Here is a 14,468-nt window from a genome sequence, read left to right as displayed (position 1 = left end):
TTTAGGAGGAATTCTGTTTGCTTTCCATTGCAAACTCAAAGCTCACAGACCATTCATTCAACACAGCAAACACTTATCCAAGCAGGTTCCCATTATTGAGAACATGCTGGATATTATTTGTCTGAGAAGTTACTCATTGTCAACAGCAAAAACAGGCTGTTGCTGCCACCAGATAGTGAAGAGCTGCTTCTTAGCATGGTTGCATGTAGTATCTATGAAAAGTAAGGTGTAGGAGTATCTGCTATACAAAATACTCAGCATCATGGTTCCACAGAAAAAACATTCTTGGTAATTTGGCTATAATTGTTGGTTGTTTTGTTTGTTTTGAAGGGACTACACATAGTAGTAATCAAACAACCTTTACTTTTCTTCAAAAGCACACACACATATATATAGATAGACAGTAAGACCACTTAATAGATGAGCATAAATACCATTCTTGCCATCACAAGACATGAGTGTTTGATGTATGCTGGCTCCTTGCTGGTGCTACTGCCTGCTACTGAATGAAATAGGGGTGAAGTTGAAGCTCTGAAAGTTAAGCACATCACTTCTAATGATTTACATTGCCTGTCAAACAGGGAGAATAGCCACTGGCACCTCAATGTGCAAAAGGTAAATGGATGTACACCCTTCCTACTCTTTCTATCAGTGTACCAGCATCCAGGAATATATCACCAGTAAGATCTACTGGAATAGTGCAGGGACTAACTCCAGAAAGGAAAATTATCTGATATGCACAAGACTAAGTACTGTATTAAGTAATTAATTCAGTATGCAAATATAAAATGAAGTGTGAAACCTTATTCCCTAGGATCATTAACATACAAGTTGGACAAAATAAGGACAAATACAAGAAGCCACTTGTTCTATATGAGCCCCTCTCCTTTCCCAAAAGGCAAGAGAAAAATAATACAGAGAGACCTGTGAATCAGAAAAGAAAATGGAAACTACTGCAGTAAAAATAAGAATTAAAAAAATGGAATCTCCACAAATATAAACAAAAGCAACATGAAACCAACCTCCCTGATGGAAACAAGTCACCGTCACCACTGATGCTGTGGCAGAAATCCCAGGCTGGACCTGGAGGCAGAAAGACACAAGATTCTGCAAGTCATGCATCAGGACTGAAGGTAGAATGGACAAAGTCCTCAGATGCTGTCCACTGCAGAAGAGGAAGAGGAGGAAACTGACCTTTACGATCCTTCAGCTTTATGCAAAATATGACATATATGGATTGGAATACCTCACTGGTCAGTTTAAGGTCACCTGAATTGTCCACTCCTCTCTGCAGATGCAACCTTCTACTCTGCACCCCCAATGCAGTACCCAAGATAGAGCAGTGACCTTGCTACTAACAAAAACCATGAGTGTTACCACCTCTAGAAGAAGACACTCTGAGGATTTGCAGTTCATTTCAGAAAGCGAAGTTACTGAGACCAAACTGAAAAGTAAAATCACTGCACAGAATTAGTTCTATTCTAACTCAAGCCAAGACAAAATAAAAAGTATTTAGAAACAAGAGAATGGTTATTTAACATCAAAACATAATTTAAGAACTCTCATCAATTTCATACACTATAAACTCTATTTAACTGTCAAGTCACACATACACACAGAGAAAAAGAAGTATCTCTGGTGTCATCTTAGGACAAAAACCACAAAGGAAGTTTAGACATGGAATTCCCCTGTACATCACCACTAGGCAAGGCCAATGAAGAATCATGCTTATTGACTTAGTTTTTCATTCAGACATCTCAAGCATGACTCACCCCTCTGAGACACAGACTACACTTGGTGATAAATATTTGATTATGACATACGTCCATTTTCCATGCCCTGGTATTTGCGTACAGAAAGCTAGAGGTTTAAGGCTTGCACAAGAGCTAGTTTGGACTTCTAAGATATACTTGCAGGTTTTAAACAAACATTTCTCACATCCAGACTTCATTATCAAGACTTTGAAATATCCTGAATAAAAAGCAAACATCCACCTCCCTCCCACCCTGCTTTTTTTTTCCCTGCAACTGAAGATTAGCCTCTGCATTTTACTTCAAGGAAGTTTGTTTCTAATACAGTTTTGGTTTCTAGTCTTGCTGCAGTGCCTAAGGTTTTTGCACAAAAATCAGGATTGAGGAAGGAGGAAAAAAAACAATCAATAACCTCCTTACAAATGCCACAGACCACAAGAAGCTCTGACCTGAAACAGTTGTTCATTGTCGAGGACTGGAGAGAGGAGATTGCTTGCATTCCCACTAAGAAAATAAATTTGTATGCCTTGCTGAACTGTCTCCCAGCTTCAACAGAAGCAAAGGAAAAACTTCATGTAATCTTGTCTTGTGATTAGCTAACTATTGCACTATAGGATCTCTAAGTTCATGCCCCATGAGGTTAGGCACATCTATAACAGGAGCCACTGTTTCACGAATATAATAATCTAGGTTATTGCATAAAACCCACCAAATATTTCCCCCCTCTCTTGCATTAGCAGAATATAGTTCCATATTCAGACCCAAACATACAAGAAAGAGGCTTGCAATGGGAAGCCCTGAGAAATACTTGCCGAGACACACTTCTATAACATCTGTTACCTACTACACTGCTTCAGTTCTCTTCTCTTCTGGATACACCAAATAATTTGTCAGAATTTGTTTTCTGTTTGTTTGCTTTAACTAACAATGATATAGCAACATATTTTTGCCATCTGAAAGCCTTTCTCCTTTACCTCACCATCAGTCTATTTTCCTCATTTAAATTCATGGTCTATTGGGCAATTCAATCAGCTTAGTCTTTTATCAGCTAAAAGAACAACTGCTGTTAAATCTGCAGCATTTCGGTTGGTCAAATCAAGGCAGCCTCAAGATGAAGCCAACATGCCTGGCTTTGGCCAAAAAGCAACGTGCATCCATCAGTTTCATCTTGTGTTCGGATTTGTCTTTCCCTCAAAGTTTGTTCCATGAACTTTCTTGCTGTTAACTCAGGTTAGTAACCATGTAGTTGTGTGGATGACACTTTTAGTTTCAAATGAGAACAGATTGTTTATTTATAAGTTTTAGTTCCCATGATATTCCATATTTTACTTATTCCACCTTCTGGAGAGATGCTACTCTAGCAAATTTGGAGGAAGAAATCCAGCCCTGTGAATTTTTTTTCCAGACCCTGAATCCTGTCATGCAATAACACACTTGCATTTGTGTGCTCAGTGTTATGATCCATAACCAAATCCTTCTTTCTTACCTTGGTTAAGAAGTGCAGCACCAGTGTTTGCCAGTCAGCTAATTTATGATATTCACAGAATCACAGAACTGTTTGAGTTGGAAGAGGCTTTATAGATCATTTAGCTCCCACTTCTCTGCCATGGGCAGGGACACTTCCAGTAGACCAGGTTGCTCAAGGTCCAATCCATCCCATAAAGGCCTTGGACAGTTCAAAGAGGGAGCATCCATGATGTCATGGGCAACCTGTTCTAGTGTTTTCACCACCCTCACTACAGATCATTTTGTCCTAACATCCACTCTAAATGTACTATCCTCAAGCTTAAAGCCATTCCCCCTCATCCCATCACCACAAAGTGGTGTGAAAAGTCATCCTGTAACTTTCTTGTAGATACCACTTCAGGTACTGGAAGGCTGCTATAAGATCTCCCTGAGCTTTCTTTTGTCTGGGCTGAACAGCCCCAATTCTCACACTGTTTTCACAGGGAAGGGGCTCTAGCCCTCTTGTCATCTACAGGGCCTTCCTCTGGATCTGCTCCAGCAGTTTGATGTCCTTCTTGTTTTGGGGGCACCAGAACAGGATGCACTACTCCAGATGGGGTGTCATGAGAGCAGAGCAGAGGGAGAGAATCCCTTCCCTCATCCTGCTGGGTACACTTCTTCCACTGCAGCTCAGCCTATGGTAATCTTAATTGCATCAGTAGTCAGCTGAGATTAAAAATTTAATAGCTAAAACAATTATTGAAGATACAGTGACAGAAAACCTGGAGAACTTGCCAAAGAATAGGTTCTTTTTTTTCCTCATTTCACGCATTTTAATTTGAGGCTTCAGTGCCAAAACATATTAGAGGCACTGAGCCACACACTTTATTTTCTCCTTATCATTAGGCTTACTCTGAATATTCATAGTTCTCAAAAAAATAAAAGGCTGAGATTAATCCACACCACATCATCCTGCATCATTGATCTCCCTCTCTAGTAAATGAAAATATCTAGCCTCTCTCAGAATGTGGTCCTCTGGCCTTAAAATTTAATACTAAAATTAATCATTAAAAATGTTGAACATTGTGATTCTCCTAGGAAAAATTATTTTGCTTTAAATTAAGCAACATTTTTGAGCAGATTATAGAACAAACCATGAGTAAGTTTAATTGAAGCAGTAAACCACCAGCATTTTCTAGGGCAACGTTTTTTGTATAGGCTTAGCTCCAAAACAAAAACACACAAAGACTGCAGTGCAGTGGGTAAAGATCCAAACAAAGCCTGACAGTTTTTATATTTCACTTGCTCCCTGAAAATGGCCTCACACAGGACTATAATACAACTAGCTGCCTATGAATAAAAAGAATAACTACTGTAGCAATAGCACAGAAATCAGATTCAATGGCAAAGAACATAGTGTAATCCTGTCCTGATTGAACTAATATTCTTTGTGTGTATTTCAAGAAATAGCCAGCATGCAGCTGACTGAAAGCTTTCCCAATATTCAGTATTTTCAGAGCAAATTCTATATGCCTTCCCTCAACCATCTAATAAGCTTAGGAAGGCTGAGAAGCGGCTGGCCCTCAGAATTATCATTGTCTGTGCTGAGCTCTCCAGATGGATCCAGTACTGCAGTTCACAGGTGTCCCAGTAGATTAGATCCACGAGAGCTGCAGAAAGACTCAGCAGTGGAAGAGATCAGTGAAGACTACAATTAAAACCGGTGAATGTAAGAAAGGGTGAGTTTACACCTGGGATAAAGGTCTGTACCTTAGAATCACAGAATCAACCACATGGGAAGGAACCTCCAAGATCATCCAGTCCAAGCTGTTATCAATTTAGATGACCTTCCTGCAGTCCTAGGTAGACAAAGGTTTACCACACACTCTTTACAGTGGTGCTTCTGCCTATATTCATGTGTAAGTAGAATATAGATTCTGTATTAAAAAGTATGGTCTGTATGCTACTCACTGTCTGACCTTTGAGGGAAGGAAAAAAAGCCCAAACCCAAAGTAGTGATAAAATTCTTTCTTCACACAAATTGAGGTCAGAAACAATAAACACATGAAGAATATGTTGCTCTAGCATTTTAGCATTTAAGATCTTGTATTTTTAGCACACCAGTTGCTAAACTGGAAGCCTAAGCCTCCACCTTGGGCACCTAGACTATGTGATACTACATGTGATAGGTTGTACTTGATCTTGAAGGACTTTTCTAACCTGGATAATTCTGTGACTGTGTGATCTCTGATTGGGATTTAAAGATGGCCGTTAAGAAATTAGAAGAAAGCTATTCATGAAAACCTCCACTCTCTTTGGGGCATATGTGCTCTATTCGACTGCAGAAAGATATCCTTGTCTTCCAGGATCCACACTCTCGAAAAGGAGCATTTAGGTCTCTGAAAGCAAGATTATCTGGTTTCTTCTTTTGAAACCCCACCCACAGAAAACTGAGATCTCAGTCAGGCTAGAACTTCCACTAAGAAAGAAAACACAGAAATCCAAGCCCTTCTCAGGCAAGGAGAATGGAGCCCACCCCATGAAGGCAACGTTTGTAGGAGATGACAAGAGCTATCCTCTCTCATTCTCCTGCTAAAGTTTTACAATTGTTCAGGGGAAAAAAAAAAAAAAAGCAAAGATTTATCAGAAAATACATGCTTAAGACCCCTAAAGCACCACATGCAATTAAGAATTTGTTTCTCTAACCCACTGACCAGAGGAAGAATCTTAGAGAGGTGCAGTGCCTAATGAAATAAAATCCCAAATCGGAAGAACAAAACCAAACAAATGACACCAACTAAACGTTCTGTGCTGTAACGGAATAGAAGAGCATCAATGAAGAGATCAGAGGAAAACAGAACCTGAAGTTTGGGAACAGGGAAGGAGATTAGTCAGAAGAAGCATCCACATGATAAATAGGTGGTCAGATCCTGAAACAGTTTCAATGAAAAGGAAAGTATACAGCCAGAAACAATATTTCAGAACGCAGTTAATTACATGTTAATGCATCATTCACTTAAATTGGGCATCAGATAGCCCACACTATTGATAAACTGGGAAAAAATACTAACCAAAAATCATGTGTCAAGATTTTTAGTACACAGACTATTGCTCTTCACTTCTAAAAATAAAAACAACTGAGAAACTTGAATTTGCTTCAAGATTTTGTGACAAAGTCCTGCTGTCTCTGAAAAGAGCATCATCTTTATACTAAACAGAACAATAAATGGTAAATTCATGGGATGAAATCCCCTGCAGCATAAAGTCATTAGAGTGAGTCTCTCCTTGAGGGAATAGAATTAGATAAATATTTAGACAGTAATACTGCTGAAAAATTTATAATTGAATGATAGCAAAGATGGACTGACTACAAGAGGCAAAGACAATTTGCTTTGGTTGGTGGTTTAGAGCCTATTGAGAAAATTTGGAAATTGAATTAAGAGATGAAAGCCTCTGGAAGAGCAGTCTTATAACCACTTTAAACGAAAAATGAGCTGTATTGCCAATAAAACAAGCCAAACCAATGAAATTCCATTGTTCCATGACTAAAGACTAAAAATATAATCCTTGTCTCCTTCCTTGTGAGTAAAGAAACATCCATCAGTTGTCCTAGCAACTTTAACTTAATACATTAAAAGATAGTATGTTGAACTTAAAGGCTATTGAAAACAAAAGAGCAAGAATGCAGTTATCTGGTTGTTCTGTAGTTTGTGCTTAATGTACTAATCTCCAGGCAGGTGACAGAATCTCACTTTAATTATGGAGATTTGCTTACAAAGGCTATGCCCTGAATCTTTAGAAGGCCAAAAAAGAAATAGTAAAAACAAAATAAGAATCTTAGAGTTTGCTTTTGTGCTAGTTTAAGCCTAGCTGGGATATTTTAGAGAGAGGAATTAGATGATAGGCTGTGAAAAAGAAACAATGGTGATGTCTACTTCACTCATAGGCTTGCTGAGATGTATCAAAACAGGAGCACAAAGACAGATAATAGTTGCTCTCTGGCTTTGTCTGCATGCCCTTCTCTAACCTGCGGTCTGTGTGACTGACCTGTCTGCTTCCTAACTCCCCTGGTCCATTCTCCAAAGTCACCTTGAACATAAGGCAAAGACTGGGATAAGGTAGAGGGGTGGAAAGGAGGTGGAAGGGTGGTTGGGAGCCCCTCCTGGGGACTGTGGTTTCTGGGAGGGCTGCCGTGTCTCCATATTACTTTTTCAACTTGTATATTTCTATCTATAGCTGTATATATTGTAAATACCTGCTTGTGTATTGTGCTAAGCTGTAAATATAAAGCTTCATTATTTAATTTCCAGCAGCTGAGTCTAGTCTGGGTGATTTTCTTAAGTGTGAGGGGGTAACACCCAAACCACCACAGCTTGCATTTTTATGGAAGCCAAGACCTTTCAGATATACCACAAGAAAAGGTCATTGCCATTTTATTCTTTATTGCTTTAGCATTTGAGACACCATTAACTTGAAGTTATAAGGATTGTTAAACCTACATTTATCTACATGTGCATTTGAATAAATGCTTCTTTTGAACCATAAAAAAGAAATAATTGTGGCCTAATGCTATATTTTGTCTAAGTAGTAGTGCCCAACATTTGCCTAAGATAAATACTATTATAGCAGTCAAAAAGTAGATTTCCTATTATGGTCAGTGAGAGATGCTTATTGCATTAAGCATCTCATAAGGCCCAAATAATAGAATTTTCTACTCTGTATAAGCAGGAGTATTAGTAGCTCCAAAAATTAAGAGACAAATTAGTAAACTGATTATTTTTGTCTTGGTAAATATCATTCTTTCTTCACAAAGATGGATGATAGTTAATTTTAAATTAGTTTACCCATAGTGATGCCAATGATGACTTCTATTTAGCATAACTTAATGCAAAACCAAATAAAATTACTTTGTGTGTTCATCTTCCTATTCAGGTCAGAACTTATCATAGAATGCATCAGGTTGGAAGAGACCTCCAAAATCATCCAGTCCAACCTAGCACCCAGGCTTATCCAATCAACTCACGCTGCATGCGAAGCTGGATAATAACATCATAAAGATAATTAAATTTTAATAATCATCTAGTCCCCTCCACTTAAGGATTTGGTAGGAATCAAACAAATTAAGCAACAAGAGAGGCAGGTGAGGAGATCAAGAGCATCAGCAATGTTTCTTTTCTTTAGGATTCCATGGCAACTACATGCAGTTAGTTTGCACAACAAAGTACTGTGGTTAAGTTGCATATTTCTGGCTTAAACCACCAGGAAGACATCTCAAACAGGAGATTTCCATGGGATTCAGCTCTTTCCTTCGCAGAGTGTCTTCACACGCACAACAAATAGGATCATCAAACCTTGGATGAAGTACTATTCAAACAAGAGAACCTACGTAGCAATCACCTCAGAGCACCACTCCCAGTAGAAATCAAGCCTCCAGCTAAAGTTGTACCATCGGACCAGTAAAAGCTAAGCATTATTTAAATTGTAGCTGCTGGAAGACATCACAGCTATTTCTTCTGAGACATTTGTAATCTAATGAATGAAAGTAATTTTATCAGCCTGTAGCCACACGTACAATTTACTTTCTGCAGAATGATAGCCCCAAATAGAAACCTCAGGGAAGCCGAACATTAGTGAAAAACCTCCACTTTTCTCTGTCCAGAAAGCAGGCACTACACAGACATCAAAACAGCAACTTCAAAATTAGAGGCCAAAGGAATGATTGTGTAATTTTCCATCAGGCCAGACACTGTCTGTGCACACCATATGACTTCTCCTTATCAAGATTGGTGTCACTTTGCTGCATTTTCCAGTACTTTCCATTTTAACACTGATGAATGTATTAGACCCCAGGAGTGAGGGCAAAGGAGTAGGAGTTTGTGGAGGCGGCACAATTCTAACTTGACAAAACAAACTGAACCATTGCTAGAGAAAGATCTTTGGCAGCAAAAGATTAAGAAATCAGATTTGCTTTTGACAATAGTATGGCCTCATTTTCCAATGAAAATCTCACTTTACATTAAGCCTCAAAATGCAGATACAGAACAAAGACATCATTACTTTTCCATAGCAGAAAATAACAACAACAGAGAATCTGCAGTTAGTCCTTTTAGGAACAATTATGTCTTACTAAGGATGAGGAAGGAGTGCAAAAACTGCTTCTTAGAATCTTTGCTACAGGTATTTTGCTCTACCTTGGTGATTATGGAGGGTTACATTTTATGAACATGTATTCATAGGGGCTTCACAAAGGATCATAAATAAATTTTGTTGGCAGCCCAATTACAGTTGCAGCTTTTTACAGGAGTAACAGCTAGCTGGGAAAGATTTCTTAGGGTCCAGATAGTATAACTGAACACCAATTCCCTGGGTAAATACCTTATTCCAAGGGGGCTGCTCCTACTGCTTTCTTTTGAGGCATTATTGCCACATATCTTACTCCTTTCCAATCAAGCTCGGTGGTGATTCTAGTGTTGTTGGCATTGCATTTTCTGACAGGAGAATATTGGATGGAAAAAAACCCAAAACTCTTTCCAAACAAAAAATAATAATAATTTAAAAAACCCAGCAAACACCCTCTTTAGCTAAATACTCACTGAAACAAACAAACAGTATCTTAAAATTCTCTTCTGATTGCACAAGTGTGACCATTGCAACGACCTCTATAGCTGCAGTGAAGCCTCTCTGATATGGTAGTTTTCCTATTTATTAACTCCATGGTTGAAGACTCTGCATAAATGCTGAGGAAATAGTAAAGTTCTGTGACAAAACTGATAAATAAGTCACTGTTTAGCCAATTTTTTATGCTTCCCTAATATCTTCTGCTCTCCGCTAAATTTATTTTATATTATTTTTCGTGTTAATTTCTTTGTCATATATATCCAGTGTGCAAGAGGGTGTTTTATTTTACATTATTAGCATGCCACTTACTACTGTGAATTCTTCAGTATATATTTAATGTGTTGGAAAAAAAAAAAGCTTATTTCACAGTTTGCAGTCTTAAGTGTTGGAAAAATATTCATTGCTTGACCTAATATTTCATCATTTCTTTGTCTTTCATTACTATTTCACTTTTTTTGTATTTTAATCATTTTTTTTCCAGGGCATTTAAATAGAAAAGAGTTACCAATAAAGGACAAATGAGCAAAGAAACAAAACTCCAATCAGCCCAAGAACAAATCAGGACCACAGCCTAAATAAAGGATTTTTGTAGGGCTTCACAAAGTAAGCAGAGCTGTATTTACCAGCAGGTGACCAATTATCCTGTAAGACAAGTAGAATGGATTTGATATTTATAGTCCTTTGTGAAACCCCTGCAGAAAATGGTGACCTCAACATTTAAGGCTTCGGTTTTTAACCATTCTATAGAATTTCAATAGATATTCACTCATTTAGAACGATTAAGAGTCTTGATGAGGTTTTAATTGTCTCAAATTGTTGGATTATAAATTTTCTGCCTTTTAATATGCTTTGATAGGACAAATCTGATTTCATTAGTCTTGCATCAAAATCCACCTTCCCTTCCAATAATCACAAACCAGACTGCTAAAGACTAGCAAAATATTTCCTCAAAAATAGAGGTACCGAAGAAAAACTATTTTCAGTCAGCATTATGTCTACCTAAACAGTTATGTGCACAATGGTGAAGATAACTGGTAGCTTAAAACCATTCTCTAGGTCTCATCCTATTGAGCTCTTCATGAGGCACTGCTGACTTGAAGTTACACAGATGTATAGTGAAGCTAGACAACCTAACATACTAATTGTCTTAACATGGCTTAACGTTTTACTATCCCTGCTAAGACTTTAGCCTGCCCAAGTACTGGAGATTTCAGGTAGGTTAAGGTTAACATCTCCACCCTACCCAGCAAGACAGTGAGTTTTATGAGCTCTTACATAATGTAGTCTCAGCATGAAATTCCTTTTAACAAGCAGGCAGACAGATGTACCAGTTTAGACCAACAGAAGGATACACTTCCCTGTTCCACATAAACGTTCAGCTGCTGACAAGTGACAGAGATTTAAACCTTACAGTAAGACAATGTCTTATCCACTTCCTTCCCTTCACTGTAGGCCATTTCCAACTACAGGCTGAAACTGTGCACAACGTGCAGCAGCCACACAGCACTTGGATAATAAATTTGTGTTGAGTTGAAATTGCATGCTGTGGATACAGAAAGAAATGTGAGACTCACTACTAATTTACCTGAAGAAGATAAAGACAAGTGCCAGCCCCAGACAGCTAATATTCATTGATATCTCTGCTCTGCTGGGCGGTGTTATTGATTCTTGGGAGCGGAGGGTGGTGTCAAGTCAGGATGAAATGAGTAGAGTGCCATTTTTGCATGAAGAACACAGACTGAGTCTTCTCAGTGGTCCTAAACAGTTTAAATGGGCAAAACACCCAGACAGAACTTTGTTAATACTCTGTATGTGAAAACTATATATAAGAGCAAAACTCTATGCTGCACATATGCTCCTCACATGTACCTCCCTGCATATTGCATGCTTTTCTCATTAAAAAGAGCTGTCAAAGTTTTACCTTGAAGTTTCTACAATCCACACCCATTTTTTTACATGCCATTTGCATATCCCAGGCTCCTGGGCTGCCATAATACAGCACTCTTGCAAAATCTCAGGAAATACTCGTTAGCACATTCCTTATTGTGTGTGTACATTTGCTTTCTGAAGACATGAAGGCAAGCATTTTCATATGCCCAAATTCTCTTTCCCAGTTGCCGTGATAGTTGATGTAACTGAAGTCATCCTGGTGGTGAGAATTTCAGCTATCTCCTTCTGTCCTGATTTTGTTTCATAGTCCCAGAGGGACAGCTAGACAAACTAAAGAGGCCAGAGGGACTGGAGATAACCAAAGCTTGAAGAAAGTCTTTGCCAGGTCTTTTTTCAGGGTTTTCCCCACTATGACAGAGTTTATAGCAGTTGAATGATGGATGAGCTATGGCCTCTAGTACAGACAAGAGAGAGCAGGGAAACTTTATCCAATAAAGCTGGTAACTGTGGAAACTGCCCTGTGTCAAGGGTTAAGACCAGGCTGGCCACTAAACAAATGACAGATATTTTCCATTCCAAAGGGAAACCAAATAAAAGGAAGAGACTTTTGGGTTGGAAAACTAAAACAGCTTTGATGAAAATTACAAGAAAAGTAAATCTACACAAATATGCACAAAAGCTATCTCTAATACAAGTTCTCAATGGCAGTTATGTCACCATCACCACAAATACTGTCATCAGGAACTCAGTGGCAGAGAGTAACTTGTTTCACAAACAGACAGACTGAGATTGAAGACAAAATGTCCTCCTTCAATATCACCCACTGACGAAGAGAGCTTGACCCTGGTGATCTCTCATCTTTCTACTGAATATGATATATATGGAATGGAATACCCCATGGGTCACCTCTCCTATCTGCTTCTCCCTGCAGCTATGACGCATTGCTGTATGGCATCCCAACATGGTACACAAGATTTATCAGTGATGTTGGTCTCCATCAGAGCAAATATAAGCAAGAGCCTTTCTGGAAACCAGTCCATAGTAGTCACTATAAACATTAAGCATTATCATTTCATGAAGCAGACCAACTGTCTGCAAAAATACTTTGAAAAAGTGCAGTTGCTTAGAAGAGACTAAAGCAAAAAGTAGTCTCACAGAATTACAGAATGTCAGGGGCTGGAAAGGACCTTGAAAGGTAATTCAGTCCAGTCCTCTTGCCAGAGCAGGATCACCTATACTAGATCACACAAGAATGCATCCAGGCAGATTCTGACTATCTCCAGAGAGCGAGACTCCACAATCCCCTGGGGCAGCCTGATGTGGTGTTCTGTCACCCTCACAGGGAAAAAATTCCTCCTCATATTTATGTGAAACTTTGTACGCCTCAACTTCCACCCATTGGCCCTTGTTCTGTCATTGAGCATCACCAAGCAGAGCCTGGATTCTTCCTCCCTACACTCACCCTGTACATATTCATAAACATTGACGAGGTCACCTCCCAGTCTCCTCTTCTCCAGAGCTAAGCAGCCCCAGCTCTCTCAGTCTCTCCTCATAAGAAAGATGTTTCATTCCCTTCATCATCTTTGTGGTTTGAACATTTCTGTTCTAGCACAAACCAGGACAGCCTGTGAAACAGAGCATGAAGCAAATTACTGTGGCAGACTACTTGAAGCACCTCAGAGTTCCTTCATCATAATGATTGCAAATATATCTGTAGCCAAGGCTACAGGTGCACCAACAGGACCTCAACTGCCCCAGTTTCACCTAGGACCTGTACACACTGGGTCCCATCTCCCTCTTCGTGCCTGACAGAAACAGTAGTGTAAAGTCACAACTGCTTATTTATATCCACCACAATTCCTAGAAAGTAACAATCAATAAAAAAAAGCACAAGTAGTTCTACCACAAATTGTACAAAGGCAAAGACACTGAAATTAATTTTCTGGAAAGTTGAGTTGCAGGAAGAGAACAAAACCACTTTGTGTCCTCAAGGTGACAACTTCGCTCAAGAATATGTTCGAACTGCATTAGCCTCTTGAGTATAGCTCAAATCATATTAAATTTGTAGTGTACAACTATAAAGAGATGTTTCTGCAACAGACTTTGTAACCTCAGGATAAGAGAAGTGAAGAGAGTCAGCAAAAGTATGGTGTAAGTAAGGTGCCAAGGATAGTAGGTGGGTACAAACAGGGCAATAAGCAATTTTCACAGTATATGCTTGCTTTTCTGCTGGTACATTACACAATTACTTCAAAAGTACCTTTAAAGTGGAAAAGAACAGAAAGACTCCTTTGAAGCTCTTCCCCTGAACCTTCTTTCAGTCCTACTGCAGCCTTGCTTTCTCTTCAAGGGGGTTTTCCTCAAGGGGTTTGGCTAAACAATGCAAACAGTTTGGTGCAGCTTATTCTGACCACTGGAGGTTTTACAGATTTCAGGTAACTGTAAGAGCTTGATTCTGAGAAGCTGCTAAGCCTCTGACTGCAGCCGCAAAAGTCTTAACCCTTTAAACTCTGGCCCACAATCAGAGGCTTATAAACTTCAGGTGGACAAAGTTGCCTAGCAGTATTTAGCATGTCAAATAACTGGATGGCTTTTCAACAGCAGTAATCACCCAGAGAGTCTACTGTTTGTATTTTCTTAGGTCAAAACCTGTCTCACCTTCTCTTTAGCTCTATGAAATCGCTCTTTAAAATGATAACGTTTTTCACCTGTAAAAAACAAACAAACAACTCTAAAGCAAAATATTTGTGGCCTGTACATGAC

At 38.9% G+C, this 14,468-nt stretch overlaps 1 protein-coding gene across 8 annotated transcripts in view; it reads right to left on the bottom strand.

The window, feature by feature from the left end:
* DGKB (diacylglycerol kinase beta) overlaps positions 1 to 14,468 on the bottom strand; it is a 477,946-nt gene that overhangs the window by 422,231 nt on the left and 41,247 nt on the right. Inside the window, exon 1 of one of the 8 annotated variants that reach the window (XM_064167188.1) lies at positions 1,023 to 1,040. The exons of the other annotated variants lie outside the window; for them this stretch is intronic. The gene's annotated coding sequence lies outside the window, so the exon portion shown is untranslated. Of the gene's footprint in view, positions 1 to 1,022; positions 1,041 to 14,468 lie in introns of those variants that run through there. 8 annotated transcript variants of the gene reach the window in all.

The sequence above is a fragment of the Pogoniulus pusillus genome, chromosome 28, assembly GCF_015220805.1.
Source record: "Pogoniulus pusillus isolate bPogPus1 chromosome 28, bPogPus1.pri, whole genome shotgun sequence".
Lineage (NCBI taxonomy): Eukaryota > Metazoa > Chordata > Aves > Piciformes > Lybiidae > Pogoniulus > Pogoniulus pusillus.
The sequence above is the reverse complement of the archived record's forward strand: the minus strand, read 5'-3'. Positions and strand labels throughout refer to the sequence as shown.